This window comes from Rhinolophus sinicus, chromosome 16 (assembly GCF_057876585.1).
Source record: "Rhinolophus sinicus isolate RSI-liver-muscle chromosome 16, RSI-T2T, whole genome shotgun sequence".
Taxonomy (NCBI): Eukaryota; Metazoa; Chordata; class Mammalia; order Chiroptera; family Rhinolophidae; genus Rhinolophus; species Rhinolophus sinicus.
Genome location: NC_142516.1, coordinates 79,721,825 through 79,735,662, shown reverse-complemented (window position 1 = coordinate 79,735,662; position 13,838 = coordinate 79,721,825). Strand labels below are relative to the sequence as shown.

The 13,838-nt window shown below is 44.7% G+C and overlaps 1 protein-coding gene across 1 annotated transcript in view; it reads left to right on the top strand.

The window, feature by feature from the left end:
- Positions 1-1,233: 1,233 nt before the first annotated feature.
- SHC3 (SHC adaptor protein 3) overlaps positions 1,234-13,838 on the top strand; it is a 247,362-nt gene continuing 234,757 nt past the window's right edge. Inside the window, exon 1 of the mRNA XM_019713789.3 lies at positions 1,234-1,360. The gene's annotated coding sequence lies outside the window, so the exon portion shown is untranslated. The remainder of the gene's footprint in view (positions 1,361-13,838) is intronic.

Sequence of the window (13,838 nt, the reverse complement as noted above, 5' to 3'; positions counted from 1 at the left end):
GCTCCAAGAGGTGGGCTGTGGCAGGGAGTGGAGGCAGCCCGCATGGTGACTTGGGGGAGATGGATAATTAAAACGGGGTGGCTGCATGCTCAGAAATACATGGGTAGGGCTGGAAACCATGGTGTGAAAGGGGGGAAAACCGAAGGGAGATAGTATAGAACCATTTATGTTACCTAAAACGTGTACACACACAAAACAACACTGCAATGGGAGAAGCTCATTGAAGCCTAATACACACCAGTGTGGGGAAGGGAGAGGGAAATGGAGAGGCAAGAGGCTCTGAAAGGGAGAGCAGAACAAACAAGAGAAGCTGTTCACACAAGCTGATGCTAATTATAGCCTACAATTAAAGGGTATGATTAACTCAACTCTCTTGACCTAGGGTTAAAAATGCATTTTATAAAGGTATGCTAGCTTGTTACTACTGTTCTGTGTAGTCCCCAGTCATAAAATGTCTGAACGGGGTTCTTAAGAAATATCTCCCTCAATAATTTTATTGCTTTTGTGTTTTACAGGAGGCTTAATTTTGCCTAAAGAACCTGGACTTAATTCCTCCACTCTGTGCTATGGCAAAACCTGTGTTACCATGGTTTCTGAAAACAAAATTTCAATTAGCAGATGGAGCTACTGAGAGGAAAATGTCTTACCGGTATAGAAATTTGGAGCAGAATTAAGGCTAAAATAAACACATTTCAAAAAGTCCTACCATTTAGAATTATCATGATTACAGCCAACAGTATGGTGGTGTAATAATTATTGTGTTAACACTCTTAATTGATATATATATATATATATATATATATATATATATATATATATCTTGAAAATTAGCAAATTCATACCAATGTTTAATTTACAATTTTTTTTATTTTATCAATAATATTTTTAAACTTGGAGAGTGTTGGATAGAGGTAGATGAAATATGGAAACATATTTAGAATTCACTGTGGATTATAAACTATTGAAACATTTTGAAAATGTTGAAATAAATGAACGGCGATCATCGAAATCATCACCAGAATTTGAATTCTGTTATTTTTGTAGAGTATTTTAAACATTGGAAAATTACAGGGTATCATATCAAGTCAGAGTTTTGTTATTACTCATTATCTGTTCTCTCATGGTAGTATAAGTTTAGGTGGGCTCATGGCTGCTCAGAGTAAAGACTACATTTCCCACCATCCCTTGCAGCTACATGTGATCACATGACTATGTCTCAACGCAGGTAAGACTATTTCACCATCTTGGAGCCTTCATTAAGATCCAGCAACTTGCACTCCTTGCAATCTGGAATGTGAGTACTGCTAAAGCTTCTGAGCTTGGTTTATTTGTGTGTGAGAGAAATCAACTTCTACCTGAGGTAAGCAAAACTGCCTGGAGTGTGTCACTTGCAGAGGAGCCCAGTTCTAACTATTGCAAGTTGTTTCATATATTTAGTGGGTTTGAGACTTCAAAGGAGCAGCTGGTGTACTTGACAAGGTCTCTTAGATTAATCCATTTCATGTCGTGGTCCTAAGTGTCAAGACTCCTTGGTGCTATATTCTGTTCTCCTACCTTCTCGTGATACCTACTATAGGGCTTTGGAGACTGGAAAGAAGCAATGAGCTCTTATTTCATGTAGTTATGTAAGGGTGATGGTATATTTTGCAATATTTAACAATCTAGTTTCTTTTTCTTTTTTCTTCTTTTCTTTGTTTCCTCCCCCCCCACTCCCATTCGCTTGCGCTGTTTTCCCAAAGTTACATACATACCTCATTAACCTGGTTAGTTGCCAGAACATGGACTTCAAAGAAACCGTTTCAGCCCTTAGGCCTCTACATGCCGATAACCAGGCTGTTCCTTGCTCGCAACTTTCCAACAGGTGACACATGAATTGCCCCTATGATCAGGTCCGAGATAATGTTATCTCAGAAGGAACCAGACCGTAGGATGCGTTTTTCTGGATGTTAGCATCCCAAAATTGCCTGACTAACTCCTCCTTTCCTTTGTTCTGCATCTTCTTTCATGCCTGTAAAACTTTCTGGCTGTTCTAGGAATGAGGAAGACGGCCTTTGAGACAGAAGTCCGCAGTCTTCCCAGAATGCCGGCGTTTTGAATCAAGTTCCTTTTCGTTCCACCAATGCTTGTCTCTCGGACTTTGGCTTTTATGTGGCAAGCAGCCAACCCTGTTTTTTTCCATAAGTTATGTTTGGGGTCAGGACCAGTGAACAAGATGAATCTGTGTCATAACGGATCCATTTAGAAAAGCAATCATCTGCATTTGATAGAGGCCATCCACATCCTACTTTATTCTATTATCCAGCAAATCTTTGTTTTACTGAAATGCTGCAGCCAGGCTTAATGTATCCCAAACCAAATGCACAATTTTCCTCTGGACTGGTCCTCTCCAGTGCTTTCTATATGACACATGACATGGCCATCCGTCCGGTGAGGCAAACCAGAAATATAAGCATCACTCTCAGGCACAAGTCCTCCCCACTCCACATCACGATTACCCCCTGAACCTACCCCTTTTCTCCAATTCCGGGTCACACCCTGGTCCCAGGCACCAGGAACCTGTCCAGTCTACGGCACCTGCCTCCTGCCATGTTCCTCAAATCCTCTCTCATCCATCTCTGATCTGTCTCCGTATAGTGCACTGTGGCCATGTCATTCCCCACTCAAAGCCTTTAGAGGTTTCCATGTAGGATCAAGATCCAAATCCTTCGGTGTCCAAAAACGCCTTATGCAGCTTGTCCTGCTGACCTCTGGGATCTGTTGGCCTTACTCTCCTCCTCCTTTCTGCTCTCCAGCCACACTGGCCTGTTTCAGTTTTCCCTGTGCTCCAGCTCTCCCCCCCGCCCCCCTGCACATACTGCTCCCTTTTCCAGGAACCCTCCTCCTCACTGTCATGTCTTTCAGATCTAAACTGCAACATCACTTCCTCAGGGAGCCTTTGCTGTCCCTCCAGATGAGCTACGGTCCCACTGTTAATATGCTTTCAGGGAGGGGCTGTGTCAGGCTTTGCTCATCATTTTATTATTCAGACTTAGAACAGAACCAGGCACTTAGTCAGTGCTCAATGAAATGTTTGTTTGAGAAATGTGGAATGACACCAAGTATTAACATCATCATTGCCTTCCTTCATATTTGTAGTGTCAGGGAGCTAGATGAGGAGAGATGTAACTTAGCTATGCAACACCAGGCCTGCACTTTATCAACACTTTGTGGAAATACTGTTTGGTCTATCTAATTGGTATTTACCTATGGTATATCCATATTCTTATTTTAAAGAACTCCATTTAACACATTCCTTACTTCTTCCATAACTCTAGATTCTTATATCTGATGGCCTTCTCAACATCTAAATGCATGCTTTCTCCTCTCACCCAGAGTGAACCCAGCATTCCTTGTGGCCTCCGAGGCCCCACATGCCTGGTCCCTACTGACCCTCTGACTTCAGGTCTTACTGTGCTCCCCTCTGTCTAGCCCTTCCTTGAGCATGTGAAATGCTCCACCCAGGGACTTTGCATCTGCCATCCACGTGACCTAGGATGCTCTTTGTCTAGACTTCTACCAGCAATTTCCCTCGGCTTCTCTAGAGTACCATTCCACATCCAGCAGCCCTTCTGTGGATCCCCAACCTGAAGTCGCAGGTGCCCCTGCTGTGGCACATCTGATGCCTACTCTTTTGTTTATGTTTCCTGTCAGCACTTATCACTGCCTGTCATACTAGATATTTTACCTACATATTCATGAGGTCTGGGCTGTCCTGTTGTGTCTTTGTGTCTGATACTAAATAGGTGCTTGTCAAGGTTGAGTTGGAAAACAGAAACCACTCTGTATATTTCCAATAGAATGGGACTTAAAGCAAGGTAGTTGACAAGAGCTGAAGGAGTGAAAGTGAGGAGCTCAGAAGGCACCATGCAGAAATCACGAAGCAACTGCATGCTGCTCTAGGCTGTGTGGACTGTGGAAAAAGCCAGAACCACATGAGCAGCTACAAAAGCCTGTTCTGTTCTTTGCTCTTCTACACTGGTCTACACTGGTGTGCACTGCTCTATACTGGTATGCACTGGCCTATACTGGCCTGTACTGATCTATACTTGTATGCACTGGCCTATACTGGTCTATGCTGGTTGATCCTGGTCAGTACTGATCTATACTGCTTTGCACTGGGCACAATATTCCATAAATAACTATCAAATGAGTGGATTAATGCAAACATGATGAAGAGTGCTGTATAAGTAATAAGAAGCAAAAGTAAAACTGCAATATATCATTCATACTTCTGTGATATGATAAATCCTTTAGGGCCCAATCTCCCCTTGACCAGGTCACACTGGACCTGGAGCAGAGAGGCAGAGTTGATTTGTCTCTGGGTGGTGGGAGGAAGCACAGGGCTGCCTTAGCAAGAGGTGGACTTCAGCAGCTCGTCCCTGACCTCTGAGGACCTGTTTATGCACAATATATGTTGTCACATCTAACTAGCTTCTGAGATGCAAAATTCTGACAAATGAAGGTTTTACACAGTGGTTTGGGACCTTCGCCTGCCACCCAACCCACACAACTGCTGTCCCACCTCTCTCTGCAATAGTGTTTATTTGTGTAATTACTTGACCAGTATTTTGAACTTGGCATTATTTTGTCAAAAAGAGTAGAAAACTAAGAGAAATGAGAGTGTTAGTAATATTGAGATATCACTTTTCATCTACCATATTCATAAAGATTTAAAAGCAGGATGACATACTGTGGGGTGAGGACACTATAAAATAAGCATTGGACATGCCATCAATCCAAAGTCTGTGGAAGACACATTTACAATATCTACTGAAATTGCTAATACATTTGATCTAGAGGCCTATTATGTCCACTTCTAGAAATTTCCCAGGTATATTCATGCACATGTGAATTGACATAAATACAAGTTTTCTATTGAAACATGATTTACAACATTGGAAATAACCAAAATATCTATTCATGGAAGAGTGGTTTAATAAACGATGACACATTCTTTAAATGATATACTCTGCCTCTGTTAAAAAGACTAAGAAGCTCTTTCCGTATTAATAGGGAACCATTTCTATGATGAAAGTGAAAATTGCATTGTGCAGTACAGAACAGTATGCATGGTATGCCACTCTTTCTATTTACAGAGTATTTCTGAGAGGATGCCCAGGAGACTGGTCATAATGGTTGCCTCTGTGGGGAAACTGGGAGGCTGGGGCTGGGTGGGAGGGAGACTTCTCACAGTACACTCACGATAAGATGTAGGTCTCTGTCAGAGTCTGCTCAGGCTGCCAAAACTAAATGTCACAAGTTGGGTGGCTTAGACAACAGTCATTTTTATTATCAAGTTCTGGAGGCTGAAGTTCAAGATCAGAGTGTTGTCAGGGTTGGTTTCTGGTGAGACCGCTCTCCCACACACCTTCTTGCTGTGTCCTCACGTGGCCTTTCTGTTTTACCTTTGGATACCCCTGGTCGTTCGCAGCATGTGAAAGAATTCCCAAGACTCAAAGGAATAGAATTTAGAAAGTTTATTCAAGAAGAAAGGCGATGGCAGAGAAGTCACTGGGGGCAGACAACTGCACCTAATGTTAGGTTAGCTTTTTCTTATATGGGAAAGGGTAGGTAAATTTTCTTACAGTAGGAGATGTGACATATAGACTGAGGTCATTTTGATGGGGAAACTGACCCTAAAATGGTTCCCTGCCACGTGGAACCGACCTAAAATGGTGGCCCGAGTGGAGAGAGAGGTCCCCAGCCTAAGCCCCAGCCCACTTCCGCATAACCCCCTCCAAGCCAAACATTGAGCCAATCACCAGATGACACCTACCCCTTCCCCGACTCAAGAAAGTCCCCAACCCATAAAAACCTGCTCAAAACCTTGCTAGGGGCTCAGTCTTTGGGAAGGATCCCACTGAGCCTGCCAACGTAATAAAGCTGACTCTCCTAACTCTCTGAGTGCCGCTTGGGTTCTTTCTGGTCTTGGATTCTGCAACAATTTGATTGACATATGTTGATTATATAAATAATTTCTTTCTGTGCATGCTCTTACCCAGAATGCATACAGAAAAACCCAGGAGTGGGGGCCAAGCCATAATGCTCATTTTATTTTAATTGTATTATAATGAGGCTAGAGTTCAGATAGCGGCCAGGCTCCAGCAGTTTGAGCATAGGTTAAAACCAGATTACACTGGTTAAGCCTTATCTCCTCTTTCTAAGGGTGTTTGGATCAACCTGGACGGTTCCTGGGGAGGGGATACAGGCCTGGCTATCCCCCTTTGGGCTCACTTTTATTAACTCTTTTTCTGCCTCATCACTTTCCTCAGTGCACAGTCATGGAGAAAATGAACTCTTCTAAGGACACCAGTCATATGAGAAACGCTTATGGCCTCATTTAACATTAATCTCCTTAAAACCTTATTTCCAAACACAGTGATAGTGGGGATGAGTGCTTCAACATATGAATTGTGGGACAGGGGGATGAAATTCGGTTCATAACACTCTCAAAAATGTAATATAATGAAGACCTTGAAGGAAATCCTTAGGGATGCTGCAAGCCTCTCTCTAGCTTGCTTGCTTGCTTTCTTTCTCTTTCTTTCTTTCTTTCTTTCTTTCTTTCTTTCTTTCTTTCTTTCTTTCTTTCTTTCTTTCTTTCTTTCTTTCTTTCTTTCTTTCTTTCTTTCTTTCTTTCTTTCTTTCTTTCTTTCCCTTCCTTCCCTCCCTCCCTCCCTCCCTCCCTCCCTCCCTCCCTCCCTTCCTTCCTTCCTTCCTTTCTTTCTCTCTTTCTTGCTCTCTGTCTCTCTGTCTCTCTCTCTCCGTGTATCATACATACAGAGAAGAAGTACATGTAACATATGGAGCAGCTCGCAGCATCTTCACTGAACTTCTGAAGGGGAGCAGAGTTTGCCACACCAAAATATGTCTCTTTGGGGACATTGATTATTTTAATCTGGTTACTTTTAAGAAACAGCAGACAAGGGAGAAGCTCTGAAATCCAAGTAGAGCTTATTCTTTGTAAAACGACATTGACATTTATAAAGGAAACCTCCGTTTCTAAGGGTGTTTTCCTCATTGTCCCAGGCCTGCCTTCACTGTGAATGGAGAAGTCACAGACTAAACCTGCATGACAACCTGACCCTTGTTTCCTGTGCTTTTCCTGGTCACGTCCCTGACCCCCACATCTTTTTTGGTCTGTAGCTGAAGGTGATATTTAAGGTGGCGACTTCCTCCATTTTGGTGAGTTACTCAGTATTTCTGGGTCTCACCCATGTATCGTATTTCCCCGAAAATAAGACCTAGCCACACCATCAGCTCTAATGCATCTTTTGGAGCAAAAATTAATATAAGACCCGGTCTTATTTTACTACAATATAAGAGCCAGTCTTATATAATACAATATAAGATTGGGTCTAATATAATATAATATAATATAATATAATATAATATAATACTGGGTCTTACATTAATTTTTGCTCCAAAGACACATTAGAGCTGATGGTGCAGCTAGGTCTTATTTTCAGGGAAACACGGTATACAGGAGGAAAGCATGTTATTAAACTTTAATTTGTTTTTCTCCTGCTAATCTATTTAGTGTTAGTTTGATTATTAATCCAGCGAGAAGAATGTTGAGGGGTAGAGGATAAGTTTTCTTCTCCGACACCTCCATGCCACCAACACCAGACAAAGAACTGGAACTTGATGAGCCCCCAGAAACTCCTAGGCCTCTTTTCAGCTGTGATTGAACCCACAAGTTCATATGCCCATCACATAATAAGACAAATCACTAAAACACTGAGCATGCAAAAAGGGTTTATTTTGAGAGGCAGCCCACTGAGGAGATGGTGAGAAAACCCAAATCTGCACCTCAATATCCAGGGTTTGGTGCTGGTATTTAAGGGGCTGAGGGAACAGGTATGTGGAAGTGCTACAGGGGAAAATTTTCTTTGGAGGAACTTGGCCATTTATGGTGAAGGGGCTTTAGCACCAGATATTGCTGCACAATGGACCCTTGGCTTCTGAAAGGGTTTAAGTTTCGGTTATGTTTTTGTCCTTTGGTTCTGGGGAGAGGGGGCGAGACTTTGGTTCTGGGTACAGCTGGAGGTCAAATTCTCTCTTCTGGGCATGCTTTGGTTGCACAACTTGTGGTTTTGTTGTCTCTCTGGAAAGCAACTCAGTGTCTTGTTAGAAACAGGATAGGACCATTTTAAGCTGGTTCTGTGGCTACATTTGTCGATGTAAGAAACACACAAACCTGTAGAGGATTTTTATGAGTTTATTCGAATCAAACTGACAATTGCTGGGAAGGAAAATCTCAATGGATTGGGAAAATGCTCTGGAGAATGGCAGTTTTGCAGCTTATTTTATACATTAGAATGAAAAGAGGAGACGTAAGGAGGCTTACATGAAATCCATTGGTGGTAGATCAGGGAGGCGGGAGAAAGTAGAGCGGGGAAATCTCTGGGATTGGATGAAAAGTAAAATGGAGAGGCACATGCTTCTTTCACATTGATGAGTAGAGGATAATCAATCATTAATATTTACAGCACAGAGAGGATAACAATGAGGGGTTCTGTGGTCTCCTGGTCTAGTACTGGCAATTGTGACCTGAGGGGTCTGGAAAAGGAGATTACTCTAACATTCCAAAGGTATGTTATCTTAGATGCAAAAAGACAATAGACAGGCTCACTTAAGTAAAGACTGACCTTTGTCAAGGAAGCTACAGGCCTAGGACGTGACTGCCCAACATGACCCACTTTTAGTTAGGAAATTTTATGTTCACACCATCCTATGTGGTTATCTTTGGGCTTCCCCTGAGCTCAACGGCCACACATCATAAATCTGTTTCTCAATCAGCATTCTCTTAACTTCTGACAGCATCAGTTATTTTTGTGTGTTGTGAATTTTGAGTGTGCCTTCTGAGGGTCTCAAATCTGGCATCAGTCAGATACTCACTGGACTTACCTAGGGTGGCCAACTGTTCCAGCTTACCTGGGACTGAGGGGAAGCCAGGGACATGGGTCTTTCAGTTTTAAAACTGGGGAAGTCTTGGAGAAATGGGACCTGTTACCCACCCGAGGTTTAAGCCAGTTGACCATGTGTTCAAGAGTGAAGGAAAGAAATGCCTAAAGTCACGAGTGGAGTGTGAGCAAGTGTGTTCTTCCACAGTGTCTTACTTCTTCTATCATCTGGCTCAGCTAAGCTCCCAGAAACATCTAGTTGGCATTTCTGGGAAAGCATGGTACATGAGATAATGGGCTTCTCTCCTCAGAGGCCAGGGAGGAGGGACTCTCCAGGCTGGTCCCTGAATTTGAACTTGGCCTGAGCCACAGGGAGCATATACCTCAGAGCCTTGCTGCCCAGTCCAATCATGGCCACCCCTCCCAGAGTATTTTAGGGAAGGGATTCAGGAGCTGGAACACATTACCTCACCTTTAATATCTTCTATCCTGGGAAGAAAGGATTCTGCTGATGAAGTGTGCCTTGGGATTCAGACTCTCATTGGGAACATTACTATACTGTTTTCTAGACGCCTGTCTTCTTTCTTCTGATAGCAGGAAGCAAATTTAGAATAGACCTAATCTAAGAGAAGAATAAGGAACATAATTAATTGGCATGGATGCTGTGAAGTAGCTTCCAAATGAGGAAAATTTACAACATTTTAAAGAAGTAACTAGTCATAGAAAGTGAAAACTGAAGCAAGCTTTTTTATTTCTGATGGAATCTATCATAACTAAATTGATTTTCAAGCTTTTTATCATTACATCATAAGAAGTGATTTGACGTATTTTAAACTACATTTTGAGAGAGTGTTTGGGGTATGTTAAAATATAAACATTGTAGTATATTTGGGAGATACAGTGGGGCACAAGTGTAACTGCAAAAACTTCACTTCTTTAAAATGACTTTTTCCTTTCTCTTCATTCAGACTGGCCTTGTCTAGGCTAATAGCACCATGAGTCACTCGCTTCTTGTCTTTCCCTATCCTTCCACCTTTGCACATACTGCACAGCCACCCCCTTAATCATTAAGCCCTTAGGACATCAGATTCTAGTCAGCATCAAACAGTCTTAGGGACAAAAGTCTGTTGACCACATTAACAGAGTTTTGGTCAAACTAAAGATAACATCTTGGCCTCAGTTGTGTTTTAGCTCCAGACTCATGAAGGCAGAAGACCTCACTGACCACATCCGCTCGGAACCAGACAGAAGTGTTACTGGACAGTGGGCTGTTCTCCGCGTGGTGTCCAGGTTCTTGGCGTCTCGAGCAAAGAATTGAACGAGACACAGGAATATCAAGTGGTGAAAGAGTAGTTTATTAGAAGAGATAGTACACTCCAAAGAAATAGGAGTGGACCCAAGCAGCAGGGAATGGCTCAAGGGTTCATTATTAAAAGAAAAAGTCCACTCCAAAGGGTTTGGAGCGGGCGCCTGAGCAAAAGCAAGGCTGAAAAGGCTCAAAGGGCTTGGACTGGCGAGGGCTTCAAGGTTTTATCCCTTTTTTCTCTAGAATGGGCTGTTCCTTTCCAGGCGTGGGACCACTTGATTGATACCTGTGATTGACAAGAGGCTATTACTTCATCTTTTTAGACTGTGCATGTTCCTTCCCAGAATGCAGTCTGTTGTAATGATATTAATGAACTTCTGGGCATATGTATGATATTATAATGATGGTATAATGAGGCCCAGATGAAATGAAGGTCGTTGTGGCCTTTACTGGGCAGGTGTGAGTGGCCGGTTTAATTTAGTGGGGTGTTTTGTACCCATTTCTTCCTCACAGGGGTAGATGATTACAACGAAAAGGGGAAGTTTGGGGCAGAGAGGGGAGGTCCTTTGGGCGGTCACATTCTGTGGGTTATGCAGGAATGCAGAGACCTGATGCCTGTCTCTAGCTCCCTGCCTTGTTTTCCCCTGAGAGACATGATCCCCATAAAACCTCTATGGGAAGTTGAGGGACAGGAGGTCTTTTCTTCTGCTGGGCAGGGGCATAGAGCTGTCCCTACCTATTGGGGGATTCACAGAACTCTCGCCATATCTGATCTTAGAAGAGAGGAAGGGGTCTTGAGATCCGCCTGGAAGACTGCGTTGGCTTCTTTGGTTGTGACTGGCAATCTTGCTGGGGTATCTTCTGTATCCCCAAGTCCCCTAAATGAGGAAAAATAGATTTTAATTAATAAATCCATTAGCTCTATAGAGCCTGTGGCCATTCACCCAGTCATTTAGGTAGCATCAATTGTCCAGGAGTTAGGCCCAGAACGGGTAGGACAGAACATTAGGCTTCAATGATTACAATCTACAAGTATGAATCACAAGTTTTAGAGTAATTATCTAAAGCAGGGGTAGGAGCTAAAAAACTGGGGGAAAGAAAACTTAAGGAGAAGGAAACTGAAAATTTCTATGGGAAAGAAAATTTAACAGTTTTTCAGTGGGGGGTAGGGGCTGCTCGTTGACTTGATGCCATGACCTGATTGGCACTCCCACAGTAGAGGCCTCACCTTTCCTTGACCTACCTATAGCTTAACAATAGATCATTCCCCTACGGTTTGAGCTGGGAATGTCCCCTGTCCCACCCAGTTCCTTGTCTTAGAAAATTACCCTGAAACTTATCATTAATACCTGTGGGGACAGAGCCAAAAGAGCAGTTTCCAGGCTCTCGGCCTCATGTGGAAAGGTGCTGGCTCGGCTATTAGATGGCCATCAGCTGTAATGAGATGGCCATCTACTGTGGCTGGTTGACCATCAGTTGTTACCAGTTAGCCATTAACAACTAATATAACTGCCGGGGCTACCTGAGGGGTTGGTTGGATGGCAGAGAAGCAGATGGTGGCTAACAAGGTTGGTTGGTGGAGAAGTGGATGGCGGGTTGCGGATCCTGTGGGTCCTGCTTCCCAGCTGCCAGCGAGAATATAGTGGTATGACTCCCCTATCTATGGCTCCATTGGTGTTCCTTTTTGGCCTCACCATATCCTGCATTCTTGTGCAGGGAGCAGTAGCTGGGACCCTGCATGACACATGGTACAGTGAGCAGGGTGTTGTGCTGGCCAAAACTCTCCGAAGGGCGGTGGAGCAGTTTGTGCGTATGGACACTCAGTCTCGGGAAGTTTGTGAGGAGCAGCGCCGGGAGCAGGAAATGCAATCTACCTGGGAGAAATGTGACCCCTCTGTGAATTGGTGGTGTTCTTGAGCCTCTGGATGGCATGCTGCCCTGTTGGCCATGGCAGGCGTTGCCTGCTTTTTGGTATGCTGCTGCTGCTTTAGGCTCCTAGAATTGTGGACATCTTACACCAAGGCCACCACCCACACAGATGCCTGGCATGGCAAGCAAGATTCCAGCCAGGTAAGAATGATGTCTGACTCTGGGCAGGAGAACATATGGCCCCAACACAGTGTGTGGTGCCTGCTGGCCACTGTTCTCAGGAATTGGAACCCCGTGGAGGGGTGGGAAGACATGGATGGCTCTCCGGGCAGCATAGAAAAAGCCATGCAGCTGCCAGAGAGCTGGACCCCAGTGGAGGGATAGGAAGACATGGACGATTCTCCAACCAGCGTAGGCCAGAGAAAGTGAAGGTTGTTGTGGCTGTGTAAGCTGGGAAGTGCTTGCTGTGGCAGTACAGATGCAGGATTTGTAGTCCCAGGAGGAAACGCTTGCTTAGTCCTCCATGGGAGATGAGGGTGAGGTCAAGGTTGTCCCTCACCCCCAGGTTGGGGGCGGGGACTTGGAGCCCTCGCCCTGTGGTAGAGGGCACACATTGTGAGGCCAACACACAGCCCTGGCGAATGACTGTGGACTATGGGGAATTGCCTTCCATCCCTGATTTGATGGACAGCTTGACTGTTTGCTTGGGAACGTACCAGTATGTAGTGGAACTGGCGGATGTTTACTTCCTGTGTCTCGCCCAGCTGCCAGCGAGACTGGTGTAGGAAGACCCCTTGTTGGGATACAAGTGGATGTTTACTTCCTGTGTCTCGCCTGGCCACCAGCAAGACTGTGGCGCAGGAAGACCCCTTGTTGAGGTGCTGGCGGATGTTTACTTCCTGTGTCTCGACCTGCTGCCGTAGAGAATATGTAAACACACTGGCTGTGAGCCACTGTTGTTCCAGCATGGTACCCTGAGAAACCCTGGCTGTGCCAAGGAAGTCTGGCTGTGCCCGGAAAGACTGGCAGTACCCTGAGAGCCCTGGCTGTCCCCAGGAAGTCTGGCTGTGCCCAGAGAGACTGGCGGTGCCCTGAGAAACCCTGGCTATGCCCAGAAAGTAGGTGGATATAGAGGGACACCCCCTCGGACATTCTTGAACTGGACTGAAACCTTTACTCGTGGGCTGGGTTCCTCACACGGGGCGCCTCGCAGAAGATGCTTTTCATGTAGATTGTGAGGCAAGACCCTGGAGGGGTGGAGTTTGGGGATAGAGCCAGGAGAGCAGTTTCCAGGCTCTTGGCCTCATGTGGAAAGGTGCTGGCTTGGTTATTAGATGGCCATCAGCTGTAATGAGATGGCCATCAGCTGTTACCAGTTAGCCATTGGCCACTAATATAACTGCCGTGGCTACGCTAGGGGTTGGTTGGTTGGCAGAGAAGCAGACGGTGGGTTGCGGATCATGTGGATCCTGCTTCCTGTGTCTCCAACCCAGCTGCCAGCAAGAATGTAGTGGTATGACTCCCCTATCTATGGCTCCGTGGGTGTTCCTTTATGGCATCACCATATCCTGCGTTCTTCTGTGGGGAGTCAGGAGCTGGAACCCTGCATGACAATAGCCTCAGGCTTATTGATCACAATCTCAGTGGTCTACCAGGCTAATCCCATCATTGTTCCTGGATTGCTGACTCCACCATGGAATCACGTGGCCACAGGGAAGGCT